At 40.4% G+C, this 18,386-nt stretch overlaps 1 protein-coding gene and 1 non-coding gene across 5 annotated transcripts in view; one reads left to right on the top strand and one right to left on the bottom strand.

Moving 5' to 3' along the window:
- LOC117153763 (uncharacterized) overlaps nucleotides 1-18,386 on the top strand; it is a 302,729-nt gene that overhangs the window by 218,927 nt on the left and 65,416 nt on the right. The window lies entirely within an intron of this gene.
- Nucleotides 1,131-1,203, bottom strand: TRNAM-CAU (transfer RNA methionine (anticodon CAU)). The gene has a single exon. It is a non-coding gene; the product is annotated as a tRNA-Met (tRNA).

Raw genomic sequence — 18,386 nt, 5'->3', positions numbered from 1 at the left:
TAGTATTGACTCGTTTGTGACGTAATCTCTGCGTGACCGAGATCCACGTGGTGGACCTTCGAGCATTTGTCACGACTAATTCGGTGTTTCGTTTGGTCTGCTATGACTGAATTAGTTTTGGTGTTACAATGTTGTTACACTCGCAACTATAAATTAATAAATCACAAATTTTTATAATGTGGACGACTAAAAGAAGGATGAGAGTATGAAGTGTTTACTTTCCAGTTTTATCGATTAGCATAGTATCATCTTTATAAATTGTCACGAATGAAATTTTAGTCGATGCGAATTTTGTTTTAACGTCATTGTCAAACCATAGCAAACAATAACTTTTTTACTTGTCATCTAATATGTGTTGAATAATGGCTATACTTTCTACATAAAAATTATAACTTTTCATTGACAGTGATCGATACGTTAAAATAGAATTGACAGGTTTCCGGCGTTGCATTGGCGAGGAAGAATGAGTTAAGTTTTGTGCAAATTTAGAATTCGTAACGGAATATGAACGCGATAAATCACAATATTGTTTGAAAGAAGTCGCCAGTCATGCAAGTCCAGTCATCGAATAAAATGAAACAAAGTGTTGAATGAAAATGTACTAGTTGATTTATGATCTATCGGTTAAATGTGTCAGAAGAGGAGTTATTTTTACGATCACCGATCTAAAAAAATCTTTCGGTCAACAAGGAAGTAAAACGAAACGAAAAGAAGCGGATGATGGGTTTATTGCCGCAAGATTCACACGGTCGTGATTTGAGCAGGTTAATATCGAACATTTTGAGAAAGTTCCTGACCCTCTAATGACATCATGAGTTACCCACGTGAGCTGTACTGTCTAAAGTTTCCCATCACTTTCTTATAACTTTCATCGACGCGGTCAGTTGCTTAGTGTCGTTAAGGAGGTCAATGGCATCGATGACCGAAATCTTATCCCTGCTAAATCTCGTTACGAGATGTAGCTCGTTAACCGAAGCGTTATTTAATGGGAGAGACATGACAAAGGATATTGGACAAGGTGCTCATCCACCGTATTAGTTTACGATGCCTTTATATTTAAATGAGATACATTATTTTACATTTTACATCGCAGACAATATATGTTATTTCGTACAAATATAGAAAAAAATTGCCCCGGGTGAGGATCGAACTCACGACCTTAAGATTATGAGACTTACGCGCTGCCTACTGCGCTACCGAGGCACACCAATATGTTACTTTTTGCCTTTAAAATTACAGATTCTGTTCTATCTTTTATTCTAAGTATTCTCCAAAGTTCAAGTGTATTATGAATTCAAAGATTGTTATCGATTCTATCAACGGCTGATCTAAACTTTACAACATCGTACAAAGTACCGGAGATTAGATACAAAAGATTCTTTGCCGTTCTCATTATGCATGTCAACGATCTTCTCTTTTATCATAAACAAACAATTACTTTATTCACAAACCAATCACTTTTACTCACCATTGGTACAAAGTATATCACTGAACGAACGATCTTGATAAGCCATCGTGAAACATAACTACAGTCAGGATCCATCAAGCGTTCCTTGGTACGACCTCCTGGAGGTCGATGTATCGCGTGGAAATGTATAGAGAAGAGCGTGTAATCCTGGACAACGATGTTGCTTTTACGGCGAATCGTCTCGCCATATAAGTCGACGTTCGATCTTGATCGAAAGGATCTCGCAGTGGTGCCTTTTATTTCATGTGGCGAACAGTGGCGCGCGTTGTTCGAGAGGCGCGAGGAAGCGCGTGCGGATTCCTTGCCCCGTCGAGAAGTGGGTCGATACCGACAATTGTTTAATTGTCCGCCAGGAGCGTGCACCGCTTTCACGTGTGTCTCGACGAAAATGAAAACGACGAATTTCAGAATTGGCCCTTGTTCTTTTAATAATTTGATGCTTGAATTTCATGTTCTTTAGTTCCTTCGCCACGCTTGTATCGGCCTTTGTTATCATCTGTTGCAAGCCAAGACTTCTTTGTAAATAAAACACCCTCATTACAGAAGTCAAACTTAATATCGTAAGGCAAGGGGTTACTCCGCTCAATCTTTCTGTGCTCTTTAAATCGAGAAAACAGAATTTTTATAGAACCATATTTGTCATTAAGAAGTTTCTTAGTTTCGAGGAAACATTCTTGATTTTCCAAAGAATCTGTAGATTTTCTTTAAGCATTTAAAATTATTTTCTCGTGTGGAACGAAAGCAAGATCGAGACATGAGAAGTTCATAGATCGTAGAGTTATGAATGCAAGCTTCCAAGAAAATATTTCCAAATACAACGAACTTTGACAGATTTCTTGTCTTGGTATCATCAGAAACAGGCATATTCGTTAATTTCCTTTAAAAAGAAATCGGTCTTGTGTCTATTAAAAACACCCACGCAGCAAATCCTTAATGGAACGCAGCCAATGTGATGGTGCGAACCGATGGAACGACGAGCTCGAGACAGCTCGAAGCGGATCAGCCCAGTGCATTCCGTTATTACGCGTTCCACTTCGATCGCAACAACCACCTTCGTCCTCGAGGTTGCCCTCGACGTTGACTCGCCTGCGAGCGCCGTATTTGGTTCACGGAAATAGCGCGCGTGTACACGGGTCGCATGCTATGGCGAGGAGGAGGAGTTGGAGAAAAAAAGAAGAAGAAAAAAACGTGGAAACGAAGAAGAAGGATCAGAGGCGGACCGATCGGGCTCGAATTAATTGCCATAACACCGGTTCCTCCCTCTCGACGAGCGCCACGTACGTATTCTCCTCTCTGGGAAAGTGTGTTGAATGCTACAATGAATCTTCGTTGTTCTGAACCGATTCCTTGCGGTTCGTTTGCTCTTTCTACTGACGTGTATTGATAAATGACGTGGTTCTTTCTGCCGAGCAAGACATAACGAAACGGGATATCTTTGCGTATCGTCGAATGGAAAATTGTAACGTAAGATTAGTATTTTACGTTGCAATTAGATCCTTTATCTCCTTTAAAGTACTTTATTAAGATATCATTATACCGATATAATGTGGAGGAAAAGTATGAAGCAATTTTTCTCCATTCATACCAATTATTAGACTGTGGATCTCCATGCATTTATGAAAGATTTATACGTAGACAGACTTTAGATTGTAGGAAGTTAATTTATAGGAAGATGAAGAACTTATTACCGTGTAAGGAAGGTGCTTGTAATGTTAATTAATAGTCATACGTTCATTTAATGATCAACATCTAAATGAAGAAAAGTAGCTTCCAATTTTAGTAGATCTTCAATTTAACACCTGTGAACCAGGAACGCTTCCTGATCTCTTGGGAATACCGCACGTCAGTAATACACATGTTATATTGGAATATCGATATCGAGGAAGCACAGCGAAACTCAGCCAGTTTCCCCATTTGCCCGTGACTTTTACACTCAATTACATGCGATGGATTGAAACCACGTCACGTTTCACGTTTACCCGTACTTTCCACTAAGTATCGACTTGCTAGCCGGTATTAGAGCTTCTTAGACTGACGATTACGCGGCGTCGCTCGAGATTCCGATGGAAACGTGAGGCTTTCGAAAGGAACCGCCTTCAACTGCTCGTCACGCACGGCCTTCCGATTTTCTGGCGAACGGATCATGCTAAATGCACCCAGTTCCCGATACGACGATGCGAAGAAATCGAACTTTCACGCTGCCATCGGTTTTCGATCAAATAATCACAAACATCAATACTAGGCGCAGTCCTACGCCTCTCGTAGACGATGTCTTGAAATTTTACTCGCTCCGAAAGTTATGGAAATATTTCTTCAGGTAAGGAATGAAAGTGAATGCATTTTTCTTGAATCTTTAAAAGTTCTATCAGCCTCCATTGCAATTACTTTTCTATATCTATGACAGAAATTTTAGTTCAATGATAACGCGTGAAATCGAACAACATTCTAGCATCTTCGACGTATACAAGACACACTTCGTGAAAGATTATTGACGATAACCGCGACAAACTGGTCAGAATTAAAAATCCGTTTACGATGCAATAATGCGATGAATAACGTAGACTTACAAGTCTTTGTCCGTGGTTGGATTCAAAGATGATGAGCCCTGAGGAATCGACGAGCGCGTGCTGCATTGCCCGTTCATCTCGTAATGATAGGAAATGCGCCGATTTCTCGGACTATTAGAGGGATCGTTAGCGTGAACGTCCTATTTCACGGTTGGATATCCGTGTCCACAATGATGTACACGGTAGATTCCGCCTCGACCTGTGTGCGAGACTCGTTCTTTTTCCAGATTACGCCGTGCCGTGGTATCTCTCGAATCGGGTGAAATTTTCCAAGGTTTTATAAAGATTGAGAAGCGAAGAATTTGATATTGAGATGTAAACCATTCGAACCTTCGTACTTTATATATCGCAATAAATTTGAAAAGTGAAACAATTTTAAGAGATTTTTTCTTTACTATATAATGAGCGGTAGGTACAGAAATTTCCCATCAAGATTCTATTCATCTTCGAAACTAATTTTCTCTGGAAACTCGAGAACAGAGGAGACATTTCTTCAAACTGAAGAAAAAGAAAAATTATCTTTCCAATCCCTAACTTTCTAGATATAAAATGACATGCCTATTGCATTCACGTGACCTAATTCCGCCGTAAAGGTGAATCAAGTTATCCATATTTTGGTTGGTCCTTCTTAAACGTGTCAATTTACGAAACGTTGTCCAGACTTCAATGAGTGGGCAATTGAATTTTTCCACGGACGATACGCAATACACGATTCCTTGTTGCCTGTCGATCGTGCAAGATTGATGAACGCATGACGCGGTATTGATCGCGACCAAAGAACCGCGCTAAAGACGAACGCGTGCAGCTCGCGATCAAAGGGATCCTCGTGTTCGTTTTATTTGTCGGAGATTTATGCGCCTCGAGGGCCGTAGATGCGATCGATTGAAATTAATCGAACGTGTCTAAGCACCTGACGAATGATCGATACGAGATTGGACGTCGAACGAAGAACCTCGTCCTGGTAATGCTCCTTGATGAACGACGCTGTAATGAGTGTCGTTACGTTGCCCGTTTTCTTCTTGTTCCGATCGATGCCGTTTGCATTGAAAATCTTCGTCATCTTCAACGTGTAGGCACACCATCGCGCGTTGTTTCGCAAGTGTCGATTTCACTCCCTTCATAAATATCATGTTAACGTGGCAGGACTTAGATGGTGAATTAACAAAAAATTGGCACTTACGTGCCAATGCACTAAGTGCCGTTTTTCGCACTTAATGCAATCCGCCTTTCGTAATAATTTTCACGGAAGCTCTTTAAGCTTCGCGGATTATCACAATCCTCTTGCAGTCGATATTTAGGACTCTGTATCTATTAATCTTGTCTGATCAATTCGATTCATTCTACTTGAATCTCTGTTAAGATTCTCCTCTATAATAGAACACAGAATTCTCTTAAATTTTTCTACAAAATAATGCAGTTCTTCTATTCTAATAAATTCTGTATTCTATTCTTCTGATGCTAAACGATCGTAACAATCAACACTTTCAAAACAACTGTCCAACAAAACAACTAATTGGCGATTTGTCATCCATCAAATATTTAGCCATATCCTCCATTATATTAAGTAACAAATTTAAGATTTGCACTATAGTGACTCGCGAGGATCTCAGACTCAATTTCTCTGGTTAAAAAATTGCAGGAGGTGGCTTCTTTCCATCAGATAAAGCAGCCGAGTGCATTTCTCTGCAGCAAACTGGTCCTATGCACTCATTCATCTATGACCGCGTTTACAACGCGTATCAACACGGTCTGGGTTGGTATGGCTTTCAGAAGACCTCTAGCTGCTTCGTCCCCGCCTCTTATCTAGCCATTGTACGCTCCCTCATTGTTGCGCGCCATTTTCGCAATGTCGCGTTCCCGCCGCCACAGCCACATCGCTTCGTTGCGTAACCAACGCCGCTGCTTTTCCCTTTCGAAGATTTTCCCTCCGATATACAGATTCATACAATTGCTTCTAGAGCCACACGTTTTGAATGTTATTCGGTTGGGGTGGGGTGGGGTGGCTATGAAAATTTCATAGACTCTCTTTGTATTTACAATGTTTGCATTTCGATGAATATGTACTGTGATGAAAAATATACTGTCTAATAATATTTGAGAATATTAAGTTCTTTTTGAGGAATCATATGCAAGAATTTAGAGCTATTAAATAGTCAACTTCTTCTAACAATAAATTCTGAATACTATATTATGATTCTTAATCTTCAAAATATCCTTGATGCATTAATTAAAGATTAACAGCAACATACGAAACCCAATTCAAAGAAAATCTAAAGAAAGCTGGAGCAAAGATTCAACTATCATCACGATGTGCCAAGTTCTAATAAAAATATTCGCATCATTGTGATTTATTAGTAAAGAAAAGGAGCCGAAGAGCCGGCCTGCGTCCCGCAAAGTATCAGTTGCGCAGAATGCGACACGGAGAACGCATCCGCGAGGTCTGATACCATTGTCGGTGGAAAGCGCATGCAAACAAGCCCGCAGAGACCTTTTCTACGTGTCATAACGCCTTATAGGTAGAATTCCTGGCGGCATTTCCTGTCGGGTTGACGGCGAACCTTTCCTTCTCCCTTTTGCTCCTTCACTAGACGGTTTATCGTTTCCACGAAAGAGCCCACAAAGGACAGGATGTCCACGGGTCATTGAGGCTCCTTTCAGTGGATTCTATTCGCCGCCGTCTATACCTATCCGCCGATGTTTCCCACCGTGTGTACGCAGAATTCATTTCTGAGGTGTTTTCAGCTTTCGAGGAAGCAACAAAATGCCTGTTTCATCTTTCCCCGACTGATTATATCGCGTTTTCTCGAATTTAATTAAACGATCTAAGTACGAAAGCACTTGCACACGGTGGTAGCAGAGCAGGATCATCGAGAATCGAGATCTCGTGGTTAGATAGGTCGCGCCGGTTGATCGTGATCGGGATGTTTTCTGAAAATTAGTGGGCAATTAATTCGATTAATGCTCGCAATTAATTTTGCCTGTTCAGGACTGGTTTAATTGAGTCGTCGCGTAAAGGAGAAACTAGTTAACACCGACTTCCGCGGTTCGAGATATCTGAAATTGAAAAGGAATGCAATTAGAGCTTCTGCTAACATCACTGATCGCAAATCATCGTTTTGGATTCATATTTCGCAATTTGAATTTTCATGTTATAAATATCACACCAAATTTCTGCTTTGATTCTGTTAACGTAGGTAATTAATTACTAATCAATCGACTGCGGATTTTCATGCATTTAGAGGAAATTGAAAAATGCAAAAATATGTGACAGATAAAAAAATGTTTTTCCAGAGTTTCATTTTCGTGAATTTTAATGGCTCGTAATTCCAAATATGAAATTGCACAAAATATCCACAGTCTACTGATCGCTATATCGGAATCTCACAATCCTCAACTCTAATTCTTGTCTACCAAATATCATTCCGAACTTACAAACGAATTACCATCGCTTCCAGCGCGTTCAACTTGGCCAAAAATAGACGAGGTTACCTGTTACCTTATATCGTGAATATCTTACGTCTTAATTAAAAAAGTTCTGCACCTTCGAAGGGGTGGAGACGTCGACTGTCGAAAACAACCCTCGTGGCGCTCTGTGATACCGGTAAAATACGTAGGAAAACGGTGAAATTGCGTGACTGACGACTATTGGATAAGAAAGCTGGCTCGTGCCATTAGGCCAAACACGAGTTATCGATATTATCCCGAGAGGTCGTATAATCAACTTCCGGAGTAGTCGCGGGACACCGACGGCCGGTCTGGCGAGGGTATCGAGTGTCTGCCATGGCGCAATTAGAACGAAAAGGAAGGTTAATGGGATTAGCGTGGAAGGCCAGCGTGAATTTTCCAGTAACGGAGTCTCGGTGCTGTTGTTCGAATAAGAGTCGAGATCGTACCATGGGGAAATCGAGAACAATGATCGGTGCAGTTTGTCTGGGAAAGGGTATTAGGTGAATTTTTAGAGAATGGGGAGACTTTAATTGCTCATGGTGGTAAGCACGATTGGGATGGTACGCTTATAAGTATCGAATAGGATCGGGAACATTTTACGATTATCGAGAGCTAATGGAAGCTACTTAAATTGGTTGGAATATCGTTGGAGCGAAAGAAGTACTTAATGTAGCAATATCTTACGCCGTTTGTTTTAGGTAATTGTAAAATACTGTTGCAATAACGTGAAATTCCATTTGTATGGTTATTCAACAATCTCTGAAGAATCCTTAATTGAGTTTCACCGCTCAGCTGATTTCACGCGAGAAAAAGTTACCAATCGCTATTATGCCGTTGCAAATTTGAATTAAAACAAGCAATCAGAAGTTTAATCGCTCGAAAGATCCATCAGAAAGAACGCTGTTACGATAGTTTTTCAATGGATCTTAAGGAAATATACTAAATGTTCCGCGCAAAGAAGAAACAACGTTTGAAAGAACTCTTTGACTCGACCAGGTCTGAAATAATAACGACCAGCAGTGGCACGGTCGAACACGGTGGCCCTTAAACGCGCGTTCGAAGGGGAGACGGTCGTTTATGATCCGGCCGTTTATTGCGTCGACGATCGAGACCCTGTGTACGAAGGACGGTTGTAGAACCGCGGGTAACCGCGAACGGGCTGTATAATTTGCCAATTATTGCTAATTGAATGGCATAAACGGCACGGCAGGCCGAGACATTTAATTATCGGCTTACCAGGACTTCCCACGTTATTGGATCTCGCGAGTGGCGACCCCGCGAGAAAAACCACCCACCCAGCCGCCTTGGTAATCCACCTTTAGTGCCGCTAATACCCTGTGACTGATTTAAAGTTCGTTTATCATCGAGTCACACAAATGTACGCATGCACTTGTATAAGTATATAAAAAGGTCGAGAGAAGGAGAAGGATGGAGAATGACGAGAGAGGCTGGCAAGTCGATGGACGAACAGAGACCAGACTATTACTCCAAGAAGTTATGGTTATAGATTATCGCTGGACAGAGAGAGGACGAAGAATCGTACAACCGTTAGGAGAGATTGAGAGATTCTCGCCGTTGGAAAGTGGCTAGCGGAGAAAGAGTTAAAGGTTGAACCGGAGAAAATAAACGAGAAGAGAGGAAGACGGAGATAACGTAATCGTTGGTTAATTCGTTGACGATCGTAGTTCGTCAAGCGTCGAAACGTGTACGCGCCGGCAATTAACTTCGTAATCAGGCGTAAAGCCGATAGGTCTGTGCACCTATCCAACAGAAATATACGATTATAGATCGAAATACACTGTATGAGAGCAAGAGAGATGATTCGATTAACGTTTGTTCGGTCGCTTTATGAAACCTCGATCGTAATTCTGTCGCTTTCCCTGAAACTGACCGGCACGCTATTTAGGCGAGAGCCGAGTTTCAAATAATAAATCGAGTTGCGCGTGCCTCGCCAGTGGATGCTGTCTGGAACACGCCATCGAAAGCTTCAATCCTCCACTCGGTCTGAATAAATATTGATTCGCCGATCGATGCGCGCCAGGCAACTTCGCGCAGTCTGTGATCGTATTGTACTCTATTTTCCCGTCAATTTTATCCTTTAGATCCGTATTTATTGCATTGAGTTACTTATTACGCAGTATATAAAGCATTTGGACGGTCATCGTAGAAAACTTTTATTATAACGAGAACTTTTCGAACTATTCTATCCTCCATATCTTTCACTAAGTGTAATTTTCACTAAGGGACTGAAAATCGGAAGCAGTAAATTTAGTAAAACTATGTCGTGCGTTATTCAAATATATTCTCCGAGCAAATAAAGCATTCAACCTCGTTGTATAGACAATCAAAGGAAATCGTAAAGCACAAAGTCCTGTGGAAAGGTTCGCTGCGTAACCTGTTGTCCTAAATCAAGCGGAACGATGCTACTTTCAAGACGAATTCCGCTTTCGCGCGTGCATCTCGTACGCGAAAACGGAAAAGAGCGGTCAGATAAATAGCGAAGTACCACGAGAAAGAAGTCTTCTCAGAGGCTCATACGTATACACGTAAACTTGTACGAGGATATGGGGGAGAAGATCGAGCGCCACGAGCGAAGATGCTCGCAAGATAGATCTCGTAGGTAAAAGAGGGCGAAATCCTGGAGCAAACGCGGCTCGATCCATGGATCACGTTCGCTACCAATGCTCGAGAGCGTAACCTCGCGGGCCTTCTATCGCACGTGTACACGCCGTGTAAATATTTGTATGATGCACGGCCTGAACCACTCGTATCTTAACAGAATCTTTGCCACGCCGTGTACACATATAATCTCCAGTTGATATCGCGCTGAGCAAAACGTTCCACCGTCCCGGGGAATAAGATCGTTTTCAAACGTGTCCCGAAGGATGAAGTATCGACTCGACCCGCGCCTCGCCCAGTTTCTGTGAGAATTCGCCTCGACCTCCAGAGCTGCATCTCCAAGATGCTCCATTTTCAAGCGGGGAATTTAAATGGCAATGTAGATCGAATACAACACGTAGCGTGTTCGAACAAAATTTTTCAAAGTTCGAATATTATCTTCATCTAGACGTTTTCGATGTTATCTTGTTGTCTTAGGGTAGAGTAGACAGATTATTTGCATATTTTAATAAAATGGAAAATTAACAGAGAATTTAAAAATAAGGGTTGATATAAATAATTAATAAAAATGGGGATTATAGTATAGTACATTAATTTCTTCGCTTATCTTTCGTAGAGAAAAAATTCTCTCTGAAACTTTGTAACCAATTGTTCGAAGATTTCCATTAGTAATCATGAAAAATGAAAACTGAAAATTCCTAATATTTCAATCGTCTAAATTGCTTCAAATTCTCAAAGAAGCATCGCGTTCTCTTAATATTATATCCTAAAGTTAATGCTTGATACAAGGTATCTATATAACATGATGTGAAGAATGCCGACATGTCATCGTCCGATTTTTCGTTTTAATTCCCACATATTTCGGCCGCGTGCCGCTAAAATATGCGAGGAACACGGTGGATCGCGCGTTGGAATGGCGGCTTAATGTCGGCGAAATATCGGCGAGATTATTCGGTCGGGCTTGATTGGAGATGAGCAAACTCGATAAGCGGGCTGAGTCCCCGCGAAAGAATTTTCAGGTCTGGGAGCAGGTGTCGTGTACCGGGCAACCTGTTTCACCGCGTCGAGAGAAAACGACGAAACAGCCAGCCTGCCGCCTTCTACGATGCCCTGCTCTCGTATTCAAATTCCCTGCAGCCCAGCCGACAACAGACTGGGACGAATCGACGATGAATGACGTTAAATGTTGGGTTACACTCCAGCGAACGTTTCGTCTCCCACCTTTCTGTTTTTTTTTTTTCTTTTTTTTAGGTGATTTTAAACTTCGTATGGAGGAATTTTGATTGTTTCTTTTTTTCCGTTTCTTCATTGAAAGAGCTCTGTGATTAAGCTTACTCTATAATTAGGGAAGACATTGTAACCAATCCAAAATTTTATGAACCGAGGAACGATCATCTTCTGTGTTGATTTTTATCGTTTCAATTTAACTAAAAGGGATGCGGAATTTTAATATCTTTGCGAAACAAATCTCAGTGAGAAAAATGCTCACCTTCCCTGCGGTTTTTCCGATGATTTCGTGAAAGTAACATTGTGGTTGTGTGATGACTTCGTCCACATCTTCCTGGTCACGAATTAGCGGTTTCTGACCCGGAAATCGTCTGAAATCCATACGAGTGTGGTAGCGCTTTCGACGAAATTGATCTCGATATCCTTAATTCGTTTGGAAGGGGATAGATTTTGGAGAAATCCTTGAGCAAATTGCTTTTGTTTACAAAGTTTTGCATTGTACACCCTGTAAAGAGCCTTCGACTGCCATCGACAGAGTCGTTCGCTTGAACAGAAGCTATGTTTCATCTTGTGATTCGAAATGTAACGAGAGATTGGATATCGATAAATTTCGATTATTCGTTTCTCTTTCAATTTTCTGCCTATTTATCTTCTTCATTTACGGTACGATGCCACGTTCGTACTGCGAATTATAATTCTGACGTGAGAAATGTTATATACAGCTATTATATATTTCCTTCTACCTTAACTCAAACAATTAAACAACTCTATCGTACTCGTTGAACAAGTCATTAAACAAATCTCGAGATAACGAATTGGATATTATCCGCCAGCTATCAATGTCCCGATCTCCACTGGATATCGCATTTATCTCTAAAACTGTTGAACGAAAGTAACTATGGTGGCTCACAAAAGTATTTGAACACTTATAGAAACTTTGCGTGAATATAATAATGTAGATATACATTTGAGATTATCATTCATGTTGTGTATTAATTTTTTATTGACTGCGCTTCTTTTCACTAGCTGTACGTTTGTATTGAATGAATTGTAACTTTTATGTATGTACTTTCATATTGATTCGAAATACTATTATGATGAGAATGTGAGTAACTTTTCATTACAATGTCAATGAAATTTCAAAATGAAAGGGATGAAAGAAAAAAAGAAAGAAATCAGGTTGAGAAACGATTAATCTAATTCGAAACTTAAATCTGGACATTGGAAATCAGGATACAGCGCAAGGCTGGAACTTTCTCTGAAAATCGGGCGTTATCGAGGCTACGTGACAATCGATCGGCAGGAGTCCGCTCCACGATCGATTCTTTGTCCAGCTTCGCGACGATAAGCCGCGTCGAATCACGAGACGTTGGCTGCAACTGATTTTGCAACGACTCTTAAGCCTCTCGCATAAATTATACGCGCGTCTCTGTTCCTCTGTCCCGACTTGTCTATTACGAAACACGATCACTGTCTTTGTTCCTCTAGTTCGCTCGAACAACTATAGTCATCGCGATGTGACTTTTATTACCGTGTCTTAACCTCTGGCACCGGGTACACCGGCCCCAGTCGACTTTGTCGCACGAGTTTCACGCGTTTGCGACACCCTTGCACTCGCGATCGAACCAGATTCTTGATCGTCGATGGGAAAACTGGTTGACGATCGAAAGTTACGACTTTCTTGGGTTGCCGTCGATGAATCATTTTGCAATTTGTAGAGAAGAAGGGATTACTGTCTTTCCTTAGTTTCTTTCGCTGATCGCTTTCATATATTTCTGTCCAATAAATTCTGTTCAGCTATCATTCACTCATCAGCCAATTTATTCTTAAAAACAGAAACATCCGTCATTTTCTCCATATCGTCACTTATTACCGAGCCATTGCCAACGTCGCACCATCAAACTCACACTGGAGATCCGATATCAACGAGTGAGTCACCAAGTTCCACTGACGTTCCGAAGGAACGCGGATCGGTCGACTGGTTCCCGGAACGCTCTGGTATGCTAATTGCGATCGTCTTGCGTACTCGAGCACTCTCGAGCATTGTCGTATGCGTGCACAGCGTGTACACGCACGTTGATCGAGTCGGTGCATCGTTCCACCTCGTACGCCCTTATGCTCTTTTTCTCCACTTCTCGCTGCCTTCTCCGCCTCTCTGTTGTCGCTCTCGCGGTAGAGAACACGTGGAAGCGCGGAACTCGTTCTAAGGGTGCGGTTACGACATTGTAAACCGATCGAGATTGCGTTCACGCGTCACGTGACCGCGGCTAACGATCCCGCGGAAGCGACTAACTCGCCTCGTTAATTACGAGCGTATGTTGTCGAAACGATCCTAGCAGGTGTGATTAATTGCATCGTCTTTGGGTTTTAATCCAAGTATAGCAACCGAGTATTCGAGTACTTATTTGTGTATTTGTCGTAAAAAATATCTATTTTGTGGATATACTCGCACACGATTGATTCTATAGACTTCCCATTATTTGGATATTTTTGCGTTTAAATTTGTGCAAACGTTTTAGATCAGCTTTAAGTTTGAAACTTCCAATTTAGTTATACTTTCTAGACATATAAGAAGAGAATTAGATGTAAGAGATGTAAAACCGAAAGTTCGTCTAAAGCCGAAAGGCACGGATTAAACAATAATAAATAATAGATAAAATAGTTATATTTTCATTGAATAACAGAATATTCATCGCTTAGATAATAGCTGAAACAATGGTTAGATATATTCTGAAGGAGATCTAAAGATAATCGTGTGTTTCGTTTTTCCTATTATGAATTTACGAAAAAGGAAATTCCTTTGGGATATCTTGATTACCAAGAGGAACGACTATATAGGGAGGGTATAAGGCAGTAAGGGATTTAGTGGTTCGTCACTTGGACTAGCCAGCAGGGTCCTGTTTTAAACGTTTTTGAGGTAAAGCAATTTAGAAAACAGGATCTCTCGAGGATAGGTATTATACGAGACAATAGAACACGTAACTTATATCAGTGGTATTCTGAAATATGAAACCTCCTGGGAGCATCACATTCGATCTTCGAATTATCTTCTTACCTTTATCTTAACTCTTTGACCGCAAGTGTTCTCGTCTACCGTCAGGATCTTCTGATTAAATCTTTCTTCTTGATATACGGTTGTGTAAGTACGAAGTGTAATTGTTTTCTGACCGTTCATTTTCATCATCGCATCACTAATTACCTACTATCCTTTGTGTACTTTCCACACGTTTCGCTATATCGATTTCGCAGCCTGATTCTTCTTGACAGGAGATTTGCATACATTTCCTCGCTATTCCAAGACATTTTTTACAATATTTTACAACTAATTGTAAATTCTCGACTCGAAAGGAAGATTCGTTACAGACAAACCGTATGTAGAATTTTAAGTGAAATTACAAATGAAACTAAAGTTTCTAAAAAATACAACTTTTATCGTATCGACAAAATAATAACAGCGAAGCATTGAGAATATGGTAACACAAAAACCATAAAACATTTAAAAGACGAATATAAAAAATGGGAACACAGTTATTTATGCAGCAGTGACCAATAATCGCAAAATTCTTAAAATCGCAAGGAAACATTTTTTTCGTGTACCTTACCCAATCCCAATCTATCTTTCCAAACTTCCAAGAAACTATTCCAAGATAAACCACGCTCTCTAAAAACATTGTGCAGAACGCGAGGAACGCGTCGTGACAAATTTTTCGCGCGAGCCGCATAGTCGATGCGGGGAATCTCGAGGCGAATTCCACCGATGCTAATCGCGTCTGATCTCTCCGTTGGAGCCGGCTTCTTCTCCACAGTCGGCTCTTATCTATCTGGCATCTGTGTGTTCGGTTATAGACGAAACAGCGTGTGTACACATGGGTACTCGGTCCCAATCTGCGGCAGGTATCTCTCTGATTCGCGAGCGGAGATAATCCGCGGTTATGTGTCTCCGCGCGACATACTTATTCAATTAAATCGACGACGATACACCGGACCGAATATACCCGGTACGATCGAGCGGTAACCTACATCGTGGGCCCGATTAATTGCATTCTAATAAATGAATAGATACTCGGTGATATTTATGATGATACGCCTCGCGTGACGGGTGAATTGTTAATTGAACGTCCGGAGAATAATCGAATATCGTGGTTTATGGTGTACCCGGTGGCGAAGATAATTGGGTAGAGACAGAGATTTGTGTTTCGTTGGGAAGATTGAAGAGATTTTTTATAGACGAGATGTGTGTGAAATTCTAACTGAAGATAGAAGTTACAAGTTGGAAGGTCGAAGGTAGTTTGAATTTTGTTCAGAATACGACGACGTTCGCTAAACTGTAATTCCTGCTGTTGAGATTATTCGATGTGTAAACAGAGAAACTCGTGAATAAATTGTAAGGTAGAAAATATATTTAAATAGAAGTGTAATTATAAGTAAGAATACAATTTGAGCTGGTCCAGAGCCACACGCTAGCTGTGTTACCCAATAACTGAAAACCCCGAAGCCAACGTCGCCTGTCTACTGTTTCTGGTTTGTCTTCGTCGCAGTCTTTTGTCTACGCGCTGTCGATGGCCTCAGTGCTTGAGAAAATTAAAAAAGACCAGATGTAGAGTTTTCTTAGAAGTGGTGACCACTTCAACACCTGCGATTCGATCTTTTAAGACAAGCGGTTAAACTGTTCGAAGGTGGAAACTTTAAAAAGAATCTTATAGTTTAATGAATGTCGATGGATTTTGTATTTTCAAAAATACGTAATTTTCTGTAAAAGACTTAAAACTGCAATTGTATCGTACGAATGTATAGAACGAATGTACGAATGTATAGATGAAATTTCGAGATCTCGTTAATAAAAGAGTCGCGATTCGGTTTCACGGTATTTAACGAATCCGAAAAAAAGTGTTTCAATGTACAAAGTACAACCTGTTCATCGAACAGCATTGATTTTAGCCTCGAGGCGATCTCTTTACAATTCCTTTTCATCCATCGGTTCGTGAGGTGAGCGGCACATGACCATGCTGTGAAATTACTTTTACACGGTGTTCGAAAATAATTAGGAGACACGGTGTTTCCAGGTATAGGTTAGGAAAACGCAGCGAACGTTATAAATCAAATCACTTGTAACATACGAACAGAGTTGCTTTAAAAACTTCGTCTATGCCACTATGTGCGAAATACAGTAATTACTGGTAAATTCCAATTCATTCCAGTGACTACCACAATCTAGTTACATAAGCGTCGAATAATGACAAAGTCAGTCGAGTAACACACTCATAATTCTTAAAAACCATTAAGGACAAGCCTCTATATCATCGAGTCTCGTTATTTGTTCGTTCGAATAAGGAAAAACGTTTGAAACGTTTCTGTCGGGACGTAAAACGAACAATTGCAATTAGAACCTTCGAATCTGTTAAATACGTTAGAAAAGTTGTTAACTCATCGAAAGACTCGAATATTAGCCACATTAGCGAATTATGATGACTTCTTGGATCTCGTGGTACCGTGATTGGTGAAGATTCAGCCGGACGGACGAAGATCCTTATTACAGGAAATAGCTTCGGAGCCAGTCGTGTCATTAAGTATGCAAGTCGCGGCCACAGGCACGGCTCTACCTCCGGGAACGTCTGTGCAACGTCGAAAACTTCTAATCTACCAGCTAGGATACACCTCCTCGATCGTTTATTTCTTCACGTTCTCGCTCTATCCTGGAAATAATTATACGCTATTGATCGTTATTGAGCGACTCCAATAGCCCGGAGCTTTTTTGTCCGATTCGTTCCATTCCGTTCCCTCCGCTAGATATAATACATAATCATTTATATTATTTATACGTTTCATTTGAACTCATTTTCATTGCTTCAACATTGCTGTTTTTTTATTCCTGTATATTAGATGTAAATATTTAGATGTGTGAGTAATCTGATGTAATTGTATGTAAATATTTGATTGATACATTTTTTGTTTTAATCTGGATACTTAATTTACCAGTATGTACCAACGTATGTCTAACGTGCCGTTTCGTTTACGTATTTGCACTTAATTAGACTTCGACCTACAGCCACGAGCTTGGTTACATTCAGTCTGTCTCGAGCCGTCATGAATGCCGGAACGAAATAATATCGGTGGAACGAAGTAGTGTTCGTGTAATTAATCTCAACTACATACATTTATCGTAATTAATAAATTCAAATTAATACTCGTCGGATTTCAACGGTGTAAAATTTTGAATAAAATTGGATAAGCAGATAAGACGAACAAATTTTTAATGGTGGAGTATTTACTTGACATTTAAATGACAAGAAAGAAATCTAAAAGGAAAGGGTATTGCACGTTTCAATATGTTACAAATACGCAATATAGTCAAACAATCTAGTTCGACTATGAGATCCGACTAAATTATGCAAATCCACTGACGATAATTATCACGATAAACTAGCAAAAAGGAACTGCTGGCAATGTAAACGTTTTGCAATTCAAATCACGGCTATCTCATTTGTCGATAAATGGTTGAGGTAATAAGTGTACCGTAAGAAAAGTGGTGATTCGAAATCTAACACCCGACTACGTCAGCAGGGACTAATCTTTGAAGCTTTCCTCGCCGATGCGAGTGTCTTCTGGTTACAGCTGTAATTACATGGAAGGTAATTAACATATCAAAATGACGTTAAAATTCTCGTGAACGGTACCGAAGCAATTAGAAAGAAACTGAAAATTACACAGGAATCGACGCATTATCCGTGTACTCTAATGTAATTAAAGACTCGGCAGCGCTGTTGACCTGAAAATCTCTGAATTATAGAAAAATTATTCCAATTAGACACGCGAGGCACTGTTTCGTGTTTAACTCTTTGCTTTATCTTATCGAGTCACACTTTTCCTATGAATTATGAATTCTAACTTCTCTTCTAAACGATCCAAATTATTCTGACACTTTCAAATTCAACGCTGTAATTCCGCAACTGTAGTAATTTGGCAACGTAACAATCAATAAAAAATTATTGCTGTCCTAAAAACTTCAAATCTTCTGACGAGACGTAAGCACCCAAAATCTCAACTGACAGCGATAATTG

The sequence above is a fragment of the Bombus vancouverensis genome, chromosome 1 (assembly GCF_051014615.1).
Source record: "Bombus vancouverensis nearcticus chromosome 1, iyBomVanc1_principal, whole genome shotgun sequence".
Taxonomy (NCBI): Eukaryota; Metazoa; Arthropoda; class Insecta; order Hymenoptera; family Apidae; genus Bombus; species Bombus vancouverensis.
The sequence above is the reverse complement of the archived record's forward strand: the minus strand, read 5'-3'. Positions and strand labels throughout refer to the sequence as shown.